This window comes from Pseudonaja textilis, chromosome 3 (genome assembly GCF_049901715.1).
Source record: "Pseudonaja textilis isolate UNSWEBS1 chromosome 3, rPseTex1.2, whole genome shotgun sequence".
NCBI lineage: Eukaryota > Metazoa > Chordata > Lepidosauria > Squamata > Elapidae > Pseudonaja > Pseudonaja textilis.
This window is the reverse complement of record NC_141992.1, coordinates 107,160,717-107,179,046: the sequence shown is the minus strand read 5'-3', so window position 1 is coordinate 107,179,046 and position 18,330 is coordinate 107,160,717. Positions and strand designations below refer to the sequence as shown.

Here is an 18,330-nt window from a genome sequence, read left to right as displayed (position 1 = left end):
ATAAATTTGATAGTGGATGGAAACAAGCAGTTTACAACAAGCTTCCCCTCCTAGCACTCTCCAACTTACCAGAAATAAAACCATCAAGATCTTAATTGCAAATCGGATGTAATCTGATGTAGAATTACTATGCTTCAGCTACATACTGTAGAGCTAAAAAAAATCAAGGGATTCTAGGATTCTCTAAAGGATTATACATTTTTAGTTTAAAAAGTGAAAGAAGGACTGATAATACTGCATGATGTTGATAAAATGATTGAGAAACTGGTTCTCCTTTTCCTCCATTTATTAGCTTTCATAGGTATGTTCAAAATAAAAAGGAAAGGAAACCGAGTATCAGGTAATCGGATAAATACAGAAAATGAGAACTGTTAAACTTATTTTGCCTCATTTTTCTCAAAGAACTAAGTAAAAGTATGTTCTATTAGCTAAGATTGGTTATAGGATTGCAGTGTGAGCTTGACAGAATCAGAAAGATGAATGTCTTGTTTAAATCTCCATAACCAGATGAATTGCATCCTAGATACTAAGGAACCCACTGATCTGTCCATTGTCTGGGAGAAATCTTGGAGAATGAAGCACCAGAACAAAACATATTTCTCTTTAAAATGGGAAAGAAAGAGAATCCACATAATTATAGTCCAGTCTATTTGATTTCAATAACAAGATGTTTCTGGAAGAGATCATGAAACAGTTGAAAGGTCTTAGAAAAGACTGTAAAAATTCCCAGAAATCAGAATTATCTTATTTTTTGATCAGGTAACTTCCTTAACTAATTGTCAGGATGCTATAGACACGATGTATATTGGTGTACAGGAATTTATGCAAACTGTATGACATTCTAAGAAGGAAACTATTTGAAAGTGTGCTGGATAGCATAACAATTAAGAAGATGGTACCAGGTTTGAAAAAACACTGTCAATAGTTTCTAACATACTGGAGTGAGTGTGTTGCCAGAGTTTGTTCCTGAGTTCAGTACACTGTCAATAGTTTCTAACATACTGGAGTGAGTGTGTTGCCAGAGTTTGTTCCTGAGTTCAGTACACTTTAACATTTTATCAATGGCTTGAACAGAGGTTGAAGGAATCTTTTTTCAAATGTTCAATACAGAATAGGTATAATAGAGCTGATGTCTACAATCAGTTACATTTAGATGGAAAGAAACAGACTGGCCAAATTCAAATACGACTGAATGTCTCTGTCTTTTGGCCCTTTGGTGGAGGTGTACTTTCCCATTTGAGACTGGTGTTTAGCTTGGGGGTCCTCCTGGACTTATCCCTGAAGAGTGAATAGTAGCTGTGGCCATAAGAACATTTTGCATACTTCATCTTGATGCCAGTTGAGCCCTTTCCTTGATCAGGAGGTCCTTCAGATGGTCACCCACAATATGGTCACCTCACAATTGGACTATTGCAAATGCACTCTAATGGGACTGTCTTTGAAAACTATCAGGAAGCTACAGGAGATTTAAAATTTAGTGGCAAGAGCAGTAACCATTTTTACTGTTGCTTTATAAGCAGCATTAGTTACTAGCAGCCCTTTGGATGCAATGAAAGGTACAGATCTAAGTGACCACCTATTTCCAATTGTTTCTATCTGCCCCAAACATTCAGGCAGAGTGGGTGAGTTCCAGGTCCCCTCAATCAAATATTTCATACTGTGGAACTGAAAAAGTACTTCCCTTTTGCTGCCCCTGCTCCTGGAACAGCAAACTGGGTGGATATTCTTTCTTTTCTTTCTTGTCTCTTCCTTCTTTCTCTTTTTCTCTTTCCCTCTCTTTCTCTTTCTCCCTCCCTCCCTCCATATCCCATTCACTTTCTCTTCCCCCTCTTTCTTTCTCTCTTTCCCTCTCTTTCCTTCTTTTTCTCTCTTTTTTTCTGTCCCTTGCTTCTATCTTCTTCTTCTTCTTCTTTCTTTGTCTGTGCCTTTTCTTCCTTTCTCTCTCCCTTTTTCTTTCTTTACTTTCTTGTCTGTTCCTTCTCTCTTTCTCTCTCTCTCTCTCTCTTTCTTTCCCTCTCTCTCTATACTTTCCTTAACCTATCTCCCTATTTTCTGCCCAAGCAGGTGTGGTCTAATCTGTCAAAGGCCTGGGCTAATTCTGCATCACCCCGTTTCCCCTTTCAGAGGCCCCGGCCCTTAATCTCCCCATTTCCTCACCCACAACTGTCTCTTTTGTCATCAAATGGCTGTGACTTTACCTTCCTCCCATGGCTAGCTGTCAGGAAAGGCAAGCCAGGACTGAGCCATTATTGTCACTCGGCTTCTCACCAGCCCACGTCGCCCTTGTCATAAATGCCTGCAGCCGCCACGTGTTGCAGTCCAGCCGCACTGAAAAAAACATGTGGCAGCTGGAGGTTTTTTGCAGCAAAAAATACCGACCTCTGGCTTTGCTCTGCTTCTCCAATGCACTGCTGTGGTTGCATTCTAAGTGCTGGCCCCACAGGTCCACCCCACTGAGCCCATTGTATCAGAGGGACTTGCCCAAGCAAGTCCGAGCGGAGTGGTGCAGCAGTCAATGGGGTGAGCCTGCATGGCTGATGCCTAGAACGTGGCGGCGGCGGTGTGCTGAAGAAGCAGAGCAAAGCCGGAGATTGGTAATTTTCGCTGCAAAAAAACTCCAGATGCCGCGTGTTTTTTTCGATGCGTCTGGATGCTTTTTGCAGTGAAAATTACTGACCTCCAGCTTTGCTTACTCTGCTTCTCCAATTTGCTGCTGTGGCTATCAGCGATTGTTGCACATGTGCGAGATTTTGAGCATGTGCAATAAGGACTGACTGGGCAGGGAACAAATGAGCAGGTGAAGAGGAGCAGGGCCACCCAGGGGCCCGTTTTACTGGTTCTCCAAACTACTGGCAATGGTAATGAACCGGTAGAATCCCATCCCTGAATTGCGCCCTGCGAGAGGCCCACCTCCGTTGCCCCCCTGCCACCTCTTAGCACCCCCCCTAAGGCATCCTACCGCCCCCCAGGGGGTGGTACCAACCACTTTGGGAACCACTGGTATAAAGAATATCCACTCTCTTTGAGCTTGTTCCTAGGCTTGGAGTTAAGGTATTTTGGGGGTGCCTATCATATTTTTATTGTTATAGAAGCTTTTACTACAAGCTTGCATTTTGTTTTGTATGTTTTAATTTGATTTTGAATCAGCGTCTACTGCAGTGGCAGCAATAACAAATTTTAAACATAACAGATGAAAAAAAGAAACAGTGAATGGACTTCAGGAGCCTTGCTTTGCTTGGTACAGGATCTATTAGAAGCTTTGGATAGAGCTATCCAACCTCTGTACAAATCTTTAAATGAAGATTTCCTGCGATTATGCTATATTTATGGCATTCCAAATTTATAAGGTCTATCAAGAAAATGTCAGCTCTGACATTCAGCTGCCAAGATTGTTATAGGAATGCAAGGGGGGTGGAGGAGCTGGAAAATTCAAGGTTATTTCGTATGTCGCATTAAAAAATTCCAGCTGCAGTTAATTGGTGCTCGTGATTAATGAAGTGTAAGAAGTGGGAGGAGAGAAGGTGGATTTGTGAAATGCGCTGAAGATGACTTTCAGTTTGGAAATTCACTAGAAGTACCAGAGCTGTTCCTAATAAATCAATTGGAGATTATATTTGTCTCAGAGTGATTAATTACAATGGACAATTCTGGACGCCTAACATTTATTTCCAATCTCTGACTTTTCCTTTCTAAAGGGGTTTGGCTGATACCCCAGAGGTTTTTCCCAGAGATGGAAAAAGACCAACAATCAGCTGAAGTTGGAGATATGCAGGAGGGAACTGGTGCCCCCCCACCCCGGAGCACTAGCTGGGTCTGCCAGTACTTTTTTGGGGGAGATGATGGATTGCCTTCAGGATGGCAGTGGAAGAAAAAGATTTGGGAGCTATACCGAAACATTTCAGCTCAAGGAATTTTTACAACCCAGATTTAACTGAGCTGTCTAAAGAGAAGTCTTTCTCCAGCCCCATGTATATGGCTATTGAACCAAATTGGAGGGAAGAGAGACAATTTGAGTCAGAATTCTCTCAAGAAGACATCCCCAAGATTTATCATGGGAGTCCATTGATGGCAGATTTACCACAACAGTTCCAGAATTTAAAGGTGACAGGCTCACAGCCTGTTTGGATGAGTGGAAGCCTGAGGCAACCCATTTTCACTTATCCAAGTATCGTGAGGAATGAGGAGATTATATAGATGCCAGTTGGAGAAGCCCAGCAAGAAGCATTGACTGATAGAGGTATGTTGCATCCTCCGAGGCAATCCTGTTCTGTCTCCCCTTCCCTTTCCCCCAAAAGGTAAGGGATTATACACATACACAAACACAGACAGGCAAGCTGGCTCAAACTTCACAGAGCAAATCCTCTGTAACTGATAACATTCTTGACATCTCAATACATCCTGCCTGCCAAGTACTAACTGGCAGCAATTGTAAATCAAAGTCTTACTCACACAGAGGGAAATGGGTCTTTTACTTCACAAAGCACAAGCAGTCCATAAAACAATCATTCTTCCAACATAGTCATGAATAAAGTCTAAAATAAGTTAAACTTTGTTGCATACAAAGTTTAAGGAGAAAGCACACCCACTTTTATCCCCTGTGGGGTGTGGCTCAGTGACTCAGCTCACTCTCTGACCCTCCCATGCCTCCTACATTGCTGCTCATGTTTCTCCCTATGACGCTGCTTGGGGTCGAGCCAAGACTCCTCCTCTACACTCCCTGTCAGGGGCTGTTCCGACATGCCTTCCTCCTGATTCCTTTCAGGCTGTTCCTCTCGGTTGTCTGATGGAACCTGAGGCATTACCAGGGAGGAAGGCATTGGCAGGGAGGAAGGTCCTGTGGAGGAAGGAATTGCCAGTTCCTCCCCCTCGTCTTCCAGGTCCTCTTCCTCTGACAGCATAGGCTCGGGAGTTGGGGCCACAACACAATCCCCTCATTTTCCAGAAGGAAAATTACCCCCTGCAGAAAGTATCCTTCCAGGGTGAGGATTTTATCCAGGTCAGGGGTGGATTCAGTGCCAATGGCAGCCAGCACCAACAAAGTCCTGGTCTGAAGGGGGTTTTGTCCAGACAACAGACAGCAGCCACTTCCCTCCACCCAGCCAGGGAACCAGGCCACACCCATCTTCTTCATGGCAACCACAAATGCAACCCCAACCTGGACCAAGGCCACAAAGACCCCTATTCCAGAGAGGCACCACCCAGCCAGGTTTCAGGGGGCCTGCCCAGCCTAGATATGCCACCCGCCGGGCTCCTTTCATTCTGATTCAACCTGCAGGGGCCTGGCCTGTACCACCTCCCCCACCACAACCCAGGCCGGACCAAATACCCTTTAAGGCTATATTCAATGGCCACCATGAACATTTCAATTACTTCCTCACTTGAATCCAATCCCATATAGAACAATTTGGAGATCAATATGCCACAGAGCGCGATTTGGTTACGGCCATAACAGATGGGATGAATGAAGGGGATGCTTCACACTGGGTGGCCAAACTACACAACAAAGCCTCCAAATTACATGATGTCAACGGATTTATTCGATTATTAAGGCTCAGATTTGAAAATCCAGACAGGGTGGTAGAGAATGAAGAGAAGTTAATGGAAATGAGACAAGGCAAGTGACCCTTGTCAGACTTTATTTGGGACTTTAGAAGGGTTGCAAGCCACCTCATGAATTGGCCTGAAAGAATGACTTTACACTACTTTAAAAACGCTATTGATCCAGAAGTAAAGAAGGCCTGTGACATTAGGGGAATACTGGAGACCTTACAAGCGTGGTATACCGCTTCCCTCAGTTTTGACCGCAGCATCAACCCATACAAGAAACCCCTTCCAGCGGGCCCACCTAAAAGAATTGGGGCTAGGAGACCGCTGACCAGACCAGCCGAAGCTGCTCATGCCCAACCCAATAGGATGCTGAAATGTTACCATTGTGGCCAAGATGGCCATACAGCAGCAGATTGTCTGGCCCCTGGTCCTGTACCACAAGCACCACAAGTGAAGTCTAGTACGGCTAGTAGAGATCGGAAAAATCGAGAAAGACCTCCGGACATTAGCTGGTTTGCTAGACACAGCTGGGAAAGTACCCTCTGCACAGATGGGAGCAATGAACCACCAGGTCAACATCACATCCCCGAGAACCCGACTGGCAAAGACGACCCAAAGGTGAGTGATCCCATCATACCTTTTACAGTCAAGGTCAAGTACCGAACATGGGGGAGACCGGGGAGTTAGAAGCCATCATTGATACTGGGTGCTCTAGATGCCTTATCGGACTCCCTATCGTTGAACAATTGGGCATAAAGACTAATCCACTAAAATGCCCAATCAGATTTGAGCAAGTGGATGGGACATTGGGGGGACCTCAGCCACCCAAATGACAGAATTGGTCATGGTGGAATTAGGGCCCCACCGTGAGCTCATACGCTTCATAGTGGCCCCCAGGATGTCAGAATCAATCATATTGGGACTTGCTTGGCTAGACAAATGGGCCCCTATGATCAAATGGGAGGATGGATTCAGGAATATCCTCATTGGACCGGGCCCATTGCCCCCTCTTCCTCCCATGACAAAACCACCAGTCAACTTGAATCCAAAACCTGAACCAGCACCCACAGCATCCCATCTTCCACCAGATAAACCCCAGATACCCAACCAATACAAAGACTTGGCTGAAGCATTCAGTGAAGAGTGTAATGTTTTACCTACCCACTGAGCCACTGATTGCGCCATAGAATTAGAACCCAGGGCGAAACTACCAAAACCAAAGATGTATTCCATGACAACTGCTGAAATGACTGAATTAAGGAAATACATCGACCAAAATTTGGACCAAGGTTTTATTGAACCTGCCAAATCAAGATTAGCTGCCCCTGTATTGTTCAAAGAGAAGAAGGATGGCGGGTTGATATTATGTGTCAACATTAGGGGCGTGAACGCCATGTGCGTCAAAAACATGTACCCTCTCCCCCTCAGGAAGGACTTATTGAACCACCTGTCAAAAGGCAAGGTATTCACCAAGCTAGATCTCAGGGAAGCTTACTACCAGGTCCGCATCAAAGAGAGAGATGAGTGGAAGACAGCTTTTAACTGTCCTTTGGGTAGCTTCCAATTCAAAGTTATACCTTTCGGAGTTCAGGGGGCTCCTGCAGTGTTTATGCAGCTCATCAATGAGGTGCTACAGCTGCACCTTTACCGGGGGGGTCCTCGTATACCTGAATGACATCCTTATCTTCAGCGAAACCATGGAAGAACATGTTCAATTGGTCTGACAAGTCCTAGAAAAACTTCTAGCCACCAAATTATATGTGAAACTCTCAAAATGTGAATTCCACAAAGAGTCGCTGGATTATTTTGGCTACCAAATATCCAACCTGGGAATTGAAATGGACCCCGGAAAGGTGAAAGTGGTGCTGGACTGGCAACCCTCCAGAACCGGAAAACAACTTCAAAGTTTTTTAGGGTTTGCCAACTTCTATAGACAATTCATTCCGTCCTTTGCTGAAGTTGCTCTCCTGTTAATGGAGTTATTAAAAATGGGCCCGTCACCCACCAAACCGAAGCCAAATCAACCCTTGGCTTGGACCATGGACTGTCAGAAAGCTTTCGAGACCTTAAAATGCCTCTTCACAGCATAGCCCATCCTCCAACACCCAGACGCAACCAAGCCTTTTATTGTCCAGACTGATGCGAGCGATGTAGCGGTGGCAGCCGTTCTGCTGCAAAAAGACTCTCAAAACCGACTGATGCCTTGTGCTTATGTGTCTAAAAAACTGATGGACACAGAACAAAGATGGGTGGTCTGGGAGAAAGAAGCATTCTTCTTCATTAACTTGGAGGCATTTCCTAGAAGGGGTGCAGGAGCCCTTCGAGGTATGGACTGATCACAAAAACTTCGAGGCTCTAAAGACCCCTAGGAGATTATCTCCCAAACAAGTCTGATGGGCCCAATACTTCAAGCAGTTCAACTTCAACATTAAATATATCCCCGGAGGGAAAAATGTATTGGCGGATGCCCTGTCCAGAAAACCTCAGTTTGACAGCCACTGAGAGGAAATAGTACAAGCCTTAATTTCAGGAGCTCAACTGGCAGGCCAAGTAACCACTCGAACCCAAGCCAGCCACAATCCCAAACACCTGGAAGATAAGCGGACCGCAGAATTGAAAACTGCCCTATTGACCGATCCTTGGTTCCTGGACCATCAAAATGAGTTAACAGTGAATGAGGGACTAGCTTGGAAAGGGACTAAGCTTTATGTACCCACAACCCTAAGACTACTGGTACTAAAGCATAGCCATGACTCTCAGCTGGGAGGCCACCTCGGATTCTTAAAAACCCTACATTTACTAAGAAGACAGTTCTGGTGGCCAAAAATGAAAAGTTCCTCAATTTGTACCACAATGAAATACAGAACTCGAAAAACCCCAGCCTCCATCAACAAGTTGCTGAACCAACTCAACCGTAGGAAGAAATCACAATGGACTTTATTGTGGAATTACCTGAGAGTGAAGGGAATACGATCATTTGGACTATAATTGACTTATTCTCTAAACAGGCCCATTTTATAGCCTGCAAAGGACTTCCATCTGCGAAAAAACTTGCAAAGCTGTTCGTGAAACATATCTATAGACTACATGGAGTACCTCATAGAAAAATATCAGACAGAGGGGTACAATTTACTGCAAAATTTTGGAGGGTATTTTTGAAGTCTATTGAGTCCTCCCAAGATTTATCCTCAGCTTTCCATCCGGCTTGTAACGGAGCAGCGAAGAGAGCTAACGCCATGATTGAACAATACATTAGATGCTATGTAAATTATCAACAAGAAAATTGGGCTGAGTTATTACCTTTTGCAGAGGTTGCTTACAATAATGCAGTACATAGCAGCACGGGGTTGACTCCATTCCAAATCAACATTGGAATGGACTTTATCCTGATGCCAGAGTTACCTAGACAACCTGCCACAGCCATGTCCTTAACAGAATGGATAAACTCATTAAAAAAAGGGTGAGAAGATACAAAAAAAGCTTTGACCAAAGCTGCAAAAATTTATAAAAAACAGGTGGATAAACATAGATCCCTTCAACCACCCTTTAAAGTGGGAGACAAAGTATATTTGTCAACCAAGTATCTTAGGTTGAAATTGCCCAGTAAGAAAATGGGCCCAAAATTCTTGGGTTCATTCCCAATTTCAAAAATAATCAATCCGGGCACTGTCCAATTGAGTCTTCCTCAACTATTAGGGAAGATAAGATTCATCCAGTGTCCCATTGTAGTTTACTAAAACCAGCTGCTACATCAATGATAAGACCAGTGCCAATCACTCCCCTTGACCCGTTAATGGTACACAGGGAAACACATTATGAAATTAACAAAATTCTCGATTTTAGATTACACCGTGGACGGTTGCAATATTTAGTCTTATGGAAGGGATACCCTCTCTCAGATGCTAGTTGGGTAAAGAGTTGGGATGTCCATGCTGATCAATTGGTTACCCAATTCCATGAGGATTTTCCCCACAAACCAAAGGGTCGTTGTGGAGGGGGGGGGAGAGGGGGTTGAAGACAATGCATTAACCCCTGTATCTGTTTTGGTTGTTTTTCTTTTAGGAGGAGGAGTTTTCAAGGGGGGACGACATGTCTGAGATTCAGCTGTCAGGATTGTTACAGGAATGCAAGTGGGGTGGAGGAGTTGGAAAGTTCAAGGTTATTTCATATATCACATTAAAAAATTCCAGCTGCAGTTAATTGGTGCTCATGATTAATGTAGTGTTAGAAGTGGGAGGAGAGAAGGTGGATTTGTGAAACACGCTGAAGATGACTTTCAGTTTGGAAATTCACTAGAAGTACCAGAGCTGTTCCAAATAAATCAGTTGGAGATTATACTTGTCTCGGAGTGATTGATTACAGTGGACAATTCTGGATGCCTAACAATAAGGACATGTAATTATTTAGGTATGTCTTTCCCCCCAACAAATCATACTGGTTCTTGTTAACTCTTGCATTCTTGTCCAGCTACTCACAAAAGGCAATTTAAAAACCTGTTTCAGGATCCTGTCATACCAATAAGAGTGTAACTTTCCAGGTCTTCCTTCTTCCCTTTATTGAAGATAGGAACATTCTCTCCTCTCCAGTCTTTCATCTAGAACAGGGGGCACCAACCTTTTGGGCCTCAGGGACCACCAAACTCATAATTTTAAATCCCAAAGACCATTAATATGATTTTTTTTGGGTAAATTTTATTTGAGTTTTCACAAAAAGAAAATACAATTAAAACATCTTTTTTGAAAGCAGCATAATCCCGGGTTACATTTCTTCGTACAGACACAAATTCAGGTTCATGCTAATTTTTATGTTCTATTCCATATCTTATTACAATTTTACATTTTCTACATGGCTTCTCCCCTCTTTTAATTTCCTCAATTTTATTGTATTTATTTCATCTCAATTCAAATCATTATATTTATATTTTTTATCTGTCCTGTTTCAATTGTCTATTATCTTTTCTCATTAAACAAAATTTCTCCTGTAGTTACTGATTGGAGTATGACGCCTTTATATCTTTCCCCTAAAGTTATAACACTCAATATAATACATAACTTCCATTCGGATTCTGCTTGGTACATTCTTAAACTACACACAGTATTCTTAAAAAAAAAAAGAAAAAAATATAAATGTATATAATTAAAACAACATTCCATTACCATTCAATTCTATCATTAATATTAATATTCAGTAAAGTCTTAACATTTTTCACGTTACTTTTCAATTAAATATCATACTTCTATGGGAGCAATTATAAACTTTCCATAATCAATTCCCCCCCTCTTCACTTATATTTTATAAAACATTGACTAATTAAAGTGTTCCCATTCCTTCCTAATTCAATTTTCTCATTTATTTTATTTCATTTACTTTATTCACAAACATTTCACTAAGTTACACTAACCATTCTATCCCTCATTCTAATCATATGTTGTTTCCAATTTTCTAAAGTTATTTCTATTTCAAATATAACAACACAATCTCATGCACCTTTACAGAATCCCCCTTTCAATTAGATTTTCACCCATTATCTTTAAATAGGTCCTGTTTATTTATATCTTGCTCCAGACCTTTGTAACTTCTTTTCCTTTCCTTCTTCTCTCTTTTCTTCTCTCTCCTCTTTTTACCCCTTTGTCTCTCTACCTCTATTTCTCTCTTCTGCATTCCCCTTTTCTGTTGCTTTCCAGTATTATACTTATTTTTCGAATTATTTTTCTTTGGTTGTTTTTTTAAGTCTTAAATTGTCCATCCTCTTTCCCCTCTTTCCTTTTTCTTCCCCACATAGTTACTTGTTCATTAAAGATGGCTTCTTCTTTGTCCCAGTCTTCTTGTTTTGCAGTCTTTTCTTGTTGTTTCTCATAGTTCCAAATCTCCATTTCTAGAAATTGAAAAACGAAGCCAAAGGAACCCTTCCATTCTTGTGCACCTTCTTTATACTTTTTAAGTTCCATTTTCAATTCACCCAAAAGTAATGCCATTGTAGAAATTTTTAAACAACCACCCAATTGATTTTAGCCATTCAAATATAATAGCCAAAAATCCAAAAGTCACCAAGTAATCCAAATACACACAAGCTGTTTCTTTTTGCTCTTTCTTTTTTTTCCCACTTTTTCTTCCTGGGGTTACTATTTAGTTGCAAAGTTTCAGTTAAAATGTATCTTTTAGAAGTCTTATTGAAATTTTACTTTAGATTCTTTTAAAGTCCAAGCAGTCTCCTCCCTCTTCCAGATCCTGCCCTTATTCTTTTTCTCTCCCTTCCTGCTTATAGAAGAAAACGTTTTTAATGTTCAGAAATCTTTATTGTCCCTTTGGCATTTAGTTATATTTTCAGCTTAATTGCCTATTGATGCCAAAGCGGATTTTTCCAATTTCTTATTCTTAATTGTCAATATAAGGAAGGAGAGAGAAGAAAAAAAAAAGTCAAACCTTTCCCTTTTCACTTTCTTTCACTGCTTCCGACTCTTCTTTGGAAGCGATGTTATTTCTTGTAAAATTTAAATTCCAGGATACCTTAGTTATTGCTTTTTCAACTTAGCCCAGTCAGCCAAAACTTTCACTTCTTATCTTCCTCCTGCATGTTCTTTTCCGATTGAGATCTTCTTTGAGGTGGCCATTTCTGACCACTGCTCCTACTGCCTTCGGGAAAGGGAGTAATGGCCAGCTGAGGAGGAGAGATGCGGCTCTCCTCGACCCTGCTGGCAGTCTCCCCCTTCTTCACCACCTCTATGGGGTGGCTTAGCCCCGAAGCCAGCTGGCTCAGGGAGCTCCAACGGCGAGCCCAGGCACGATCGCGGATTCCTGTCTGTCACCGAAGCCCTTCAAACCAGAAGTCCACCACTAATATGAATTTTGACTGACGGGTGGCTTGCTGACATTGGTGGGAAAGTCAAGTCCCATATTCCAGAGCTGCAGTAGTCACAGGACTGGCCCTTTGGTCATCCCGGAGCAGCTGCTCCTCCACCCGAGTTTACCGTCCTGCCATAGACTGGAGGAGCTGCCAGGGCCAGTCTTGTGACTACTGCAGCTCTGGAATATGGGACCAACTTTCCCACCAATGTCAGCAAGCCAGCCCGGGGCGGATTTCCCTCCCCCGCCATTAGTCTTAGTTTCCAGTTCCAATTCGCGTAGCTCTACTCAAGGTAAAGTTTGTGCTCGGCCGAAGGGTGGGGGCCAGCAGGTGGGTGGGTCATGTGGACAGCCTGGATTAATTGCTTTGGGGGGACATTTCTCTGCGGACCACCAAAATTTTCTTGCGGACCACCAGTGGTGCCCAGCCTGCAGTTGGCAACCACTGATCTAGAACACGGGTGTCAAACTCGATCATGTCACGTGACATATTGTGACGTATCATGATGCTTTTTGCCTTTGCGGAGCCGGGATGGGCGTGCCTGCAGTTGACGTATCCAGCCCGTGGGCTGCCAGTTTGACACCCCTGAGCTAGAAACTAATTCTCCAGGTGTTCTCAAAGATTACAGTTTAACAGAAACAGACAGATAAACTTTGATAAATTTGATCGACAGAGTACATGTAGTTCTTATTACTTACTATGGAGGGGGGAGGGGGGGAGGTACTAGCAATTCTTCCTGCAGTCACATGACCACATTCCAGCACTTGGCAACAGGGCCACATTTAACGCCATTTGTAGTGCTCCACAAACATGTGACCATGTTTTATGATGGTTGTGATTCACTTAAGGACCACAGTGATTTGTGTAATGCAAAAAAGGTCATAAATTGGGCCACTCACATGACTGACCTGTTTTAGGACTGTCACAAGTTACAACCATGATGGGAAGCTTCCATTATGGCCACAACTTGTGGTCTACCTATAATAAGGAAAAAATGAACAGAAAAATTTCACTACAATAATATAGTGTAATAAACCAAATTAATAAAATCTGAATGCACAGCACATATCTCACCCTAGATATTCATTACATCTGATCAAGCTATTCATTACATCTGATCATTTGTGTGCTTTATTAATTGCACCAAAAATAGCTACATTATATGATTTATACTGTTTTTTTATGTTTCATTATTTCTGTTATGTTGCTTGGTCACAATTTTATATATCATCTATATACCGTACATGTTGAATATTATATATGGTTGGGCTGGAGGCAGACCTGGCACTCAGGTAGAATAAATCTGTCTGCTGAATCTCCTGCTTCATTATCATTGGTTGTAGATTTAATATTATTCTTAATAGGAATGTCAAAGGAGCATATACATTTGAGACTACAAAACAGTCCAGTGCATTCACAATTTCATCCAGCCTGAAAAACCTCAATTGTTTGAGGTCTTTCAAGGATTGTTGTGGCTTGGAGTTCCTGGGCTTTCCCTTTCTTGTTCTTCATAAAAAGTGATTAATAAGAACCTGTAAAACTATTGACAGAGAAAAATAGTTGTCTAATGCACAAAGAGATGAGAGATTTGACTACAATTTAGTTGGAAGGAAAAGAAAGGTTGCTTCTACATATGTGCTACCATTGGTCTCCTTCTCCCTTAATAGAAAGAATTTCAGTGCTTATCCCTTAAGGACAAGAAATCATATGCACATGAATAGAATAAGGAAGAACTCCCCAATCTTTCTGGGTTGGCGGCCTGGAGGGGGGAAGGGGCAGTCGCCTTTAGGTGCTCATGTAAGGCCATGAGCATGCAATGCTTGCAGCAATGGCAGCGCCCACACAGCACTCACAGCAACGGTAGCACAAATGGGGGGGGCACACACACGTACACGAACACAGACTGGCCAGCCATTCATGCGACCAGTGGCCAAGAAGCCGCAGCCAGGTACTGGGCTGCAGCCCACAGGTTGGGAACCCCTGGGATAGGGAATACCTTGCCTGGATGAGAAAAAAGTCTTTGATTTTATGAAGATCATATGACCATCCTTACTGGAAGGATGTTTTTGCTATAAACATTTAAATGTTATTAAATTGTCTCCTGTTTCATTTTGAACACTGAGGTAAAATCTTCCTATTATTTCATATGCTACTTTACTTCCAACTTTAGCATCTTGGTTTCCTATGTCCTTTTTAAATTTTGCAGGCAAAGTGTTTTACAGGATTGTTCCCCTTTCATTGCATAGGTGAAATTTGTATTACCGCAATACTGTTTGACCTGCCTTAAACATGAATAATTGTCATTCTATCATTTCTTGGCTTGCATTTGAATACTGACTTTGTTATTCTTTTGTTAATGATTGCTACACTATTCTTCAATGTTATTTTCGATGTGATAGGACTTGTTCCAAACCATTTTATTTCATTAATTCCCAGAATGTTATTTCTGATATGACAGGAATATATCTGCCATTCCTGGCTCTGGCACTCACTGCACAATCAAACTTTCATTTTGTTGGGGCCACATCAGTAACCAAGCATCCTGTAAGATCATAAACCACTAAAAATCCTACTTGCCTTTCCCTCTTTCCAGTCACTTGTCAGACATATTTTAATGTTCAGGGATCATTTTCCATTGCCACATTGACACTGTCTTTGTTGTAAAGGCCCATTTGATTATTATTTTTTTTGGTAGAATATTGGAAGAAATTGCTTTTTTCTTCAATGAATTTTAATCCAATTTCTCATTTTTGACACCTGCCATAGATGCCTTTTTTGCCACTCTTTTCAGAGTTTAGTAATATGGTTCATAATGCCATTGAATATACAAGCACTAAAGCATAATGATCCATGAGATTCTATTTAGGTCAGTGTCAACCACAAATCCTGAATAATCAGAATAATATTTAAACAGAGGTTCAGAGGAAATGGAATATATTAAAAGAATGGCAGCAAAGATGATCAGAGAATAAGGAACTAAATTTTCTGAGAATAGACTGAGGGAACTGGATATGTTTAGATGAATTAGCGGGATATAACACTTCAAAATATTAGAAAGAATGTCATGGAAAAGAAAGTCAGAATATATTCCTTATAAAATAATATTTATTTATAAAGAATGCAGGATACAGAATGTTTTTATGATACAGGACGACAGATTCCAAATAATTGTTAGGAAAAGTTTCCTATGGTAAGAGAATTTCAATAGGAAATTAGTTGCCAAAGAATGTGTTGAGGAATGAAATATAGCAGCACCTTCAGACCAGGTAAGCCTTGATGACCTCATTTTACCTGTGGAATACAACTCACCAACTCCTGGCTTACAAGAGCCTTTCCTATTAGGAGATTTTGGACATGGATCAAGGAGGATCCTAATATTCAGCAGAAAGACTTGGTTGAACATTTTGCAGTCATCTGACACCTGGTATGTAGATGGGACTTTTGCCATAGCTCCAAAACTCTTTGCACAGATGTATGTCATCCTAGCCAAGAAGTATGAGGAAGTGGGTAAAAATGGGCGAAAGCTCACTGAACAGCTGTCTCTCTTAGCAAAGGAGATTTGGGGAAGCTAGATTCACTTAGCGACTGTGTGACTGACTTAGCGACCATTCAAGTTACAAAGGCACTGGAAAAAGGGACTTATGTCTGTTTTTCACACTTAATGACCATTGCAGCATCCCCATGGTCAGGTGATCCAAATTTGGACACTTTGCAACTGACTCATACTGATGATGGTCTGTGTCCCAGAGTCATGCGATCCCCCTTTGCAATCTGACCAATGAAGTCCACGGGGAAGCCAGATTAACTTAATGACCATGTGACTTACTTAAGAACTGCAACTACTCACTTAACAATGGTGGCAAGAAAGGTTGTAAAGTCTGTGAAAGCTCACTGAACAGCTGTCTCTCTTAGCAACGGAGATTCGAGGCTCAATGGTGGACATACAGTAAGTCGAGGGGTACCCTTACCTTTCCCTTATGAGTGTGTCAATCATCTTGCTCTCAAATTCTCAGTCTGGTCCACAGTGATTCACATCCACTGTTGGAGGATGGGTTGAGTTAAAATGTGTCAAAACTTACTTTAACAATGCTCTTGCTTAGTAACCAAAATTTTGGGTTTGGGATAATTGAGGACTATCTTTGCCTTCCTCTGCATGGCAGCCTTGACCTAGTAAACACATTCCCTTTTCTGGGAATGTTCCTTGATTAGAGGCACCAATATAACCCAGATGACATAAGGTCTCCTGCTGGAGCAGGGGGTTAGACTAGATGACCTCTGAGATCCCTTCCAGCCCTGGATCGCTGTGCTGTTTCAAAGCATCCTCTGAAGCTGCATCCAGTACTATGGTTTGTGGTCCTTTTTCCCTCCCTCCCTCTCTTTCCCTCTTCCTTCCTTCCTTCTTTTTTTATCTCTTTCTTTCTCTCTCCCTTTTCTTTCTTTTCTTGTCTCCCTTCTCCCTCCCTCTCTTTCTCTTTCTCTCTCCCCCTTCCCTCTCTCCTTCTAAAACTAGGATATCTACTCAAAACAAAAACTCCTTTGGATGAAACTGGATTATTTACGCCCCCTCCCCCGCTCTTCCACCCCTCCCTCTTCCTTCTTCTAACAAGGACCTGACACCGTTTGGCTGCAGCACCTTCTCCAAAGCCTGCCAGCCCCTGCACTGATCATGCCGTGGCTTCTGGCTGCCAGCATTGGCAGTCAGCCGATTGGCTGGAGGCGAACTGTCTCGGGCGCCCAAATGCACTTTGACAAATGGGCCATGCTGAAGGACCTGGGATGGAGGGGCTGGGGCCCATTGTCCAGGGTAAAAGGATGGGGGTGGGCCAGCTCAGGAGAAAAGCTGGTGGATAATAATGCAGAGGTAAAACCCTGGAGGAAAAGCAAACATGGCCAATGGTAGGAGCGTAAAAGTCCTAGACCCATAGGAGGAGGGGTGGAGAGGAAAAGAAAAGTAATAGAAAAAGAAAAAAGACTAGAGAAAGGAAAAGGAGAGGAAGATTGGAGAAATTAAGAGAGAGAAGCCCAGCTGCACTCAAGAGGCCTATCCAAGAGACCAGAGGCCCATCAAAATGAGGTGAGCAGAGAGGCAAACCGATTGCAGGCAGCAAAGTCAACCAATGAAGAATAGAGAGATGAGCCAGTAAGTGAGTGCGGCCAGTTGCGAAGCAGGCAGGAGAAACAGCTGTGGGGCGGAGAGGCCAATGACCGGCAGAGAACAAAGAGGCAAGCCAGTGAGAGAACAGAGCAGGAATGAGAAGAGAGGAGAGGAGAAAAGGATAAATAAAATTAACATAATAGTCAGCAAATTAAATAAATAACAAGGTAGAAAAATGAACACAGAAAAAAGCCATTACAATGAGAATGCACCATGAGAATCCCTGCATTCTAGACATTTTAAAGAACCCAAAGCAAATCGGGCAGGTTTGTGTGTAAGACAGATGATTGCACATTTGGACCTACGTATCTTTAATGGTTCCACACATGGCAATTACCCAGCAGAATATACTTATTGTGGAGCAGGAAGAAAATCCACAGTTGATTATACGACCTTCTGAAGTTCTTACTGAAGATGATGGTAGACTCGTGATTGGAAAGTGGTCACGATCCAGCAACCCTTATACCAGAAATTTTTAAAGGACGGATCAATCTACCTACCTAGGTTGATTGAGCCAAAATACTCAGGTAAAAATTAAATGGACTGAGAAAAATGCAAAGGAAGTTACTAAATGGATGTTAGCTCCAGAAACTAAAGAACTACCTACATCTCTCTTAAGAGGTAAGTCATACTTAGAGGGGCTTGAAACCTTAATTACAAATTTGAAACCAGTTCTTACCAACAGAAACATTGGCTCATTCCAAAAAAGCCGGTGTCAACTTATAAATGCCTGCTTTAGAGTTGCCAGAACAGAAACAGTGCAGCAGTATGGACCTGAAAGTGC

At 42.2% G+C, this 18,330-nt stretch overlaps 1 protein-coding gene across 5 annotated transcripts in view; it reads right to left on the bottom strand.

The window, feature by feature from the left end:
• The window catches only part of PCDH1 (protocadherin 1), a 276,302-nt gene that overhangs the window by 94,253 nt on the left and 163,719 nt on the right, over window positions 1–18,330 (bottom strand). The window lies entirely within an intron of this gene.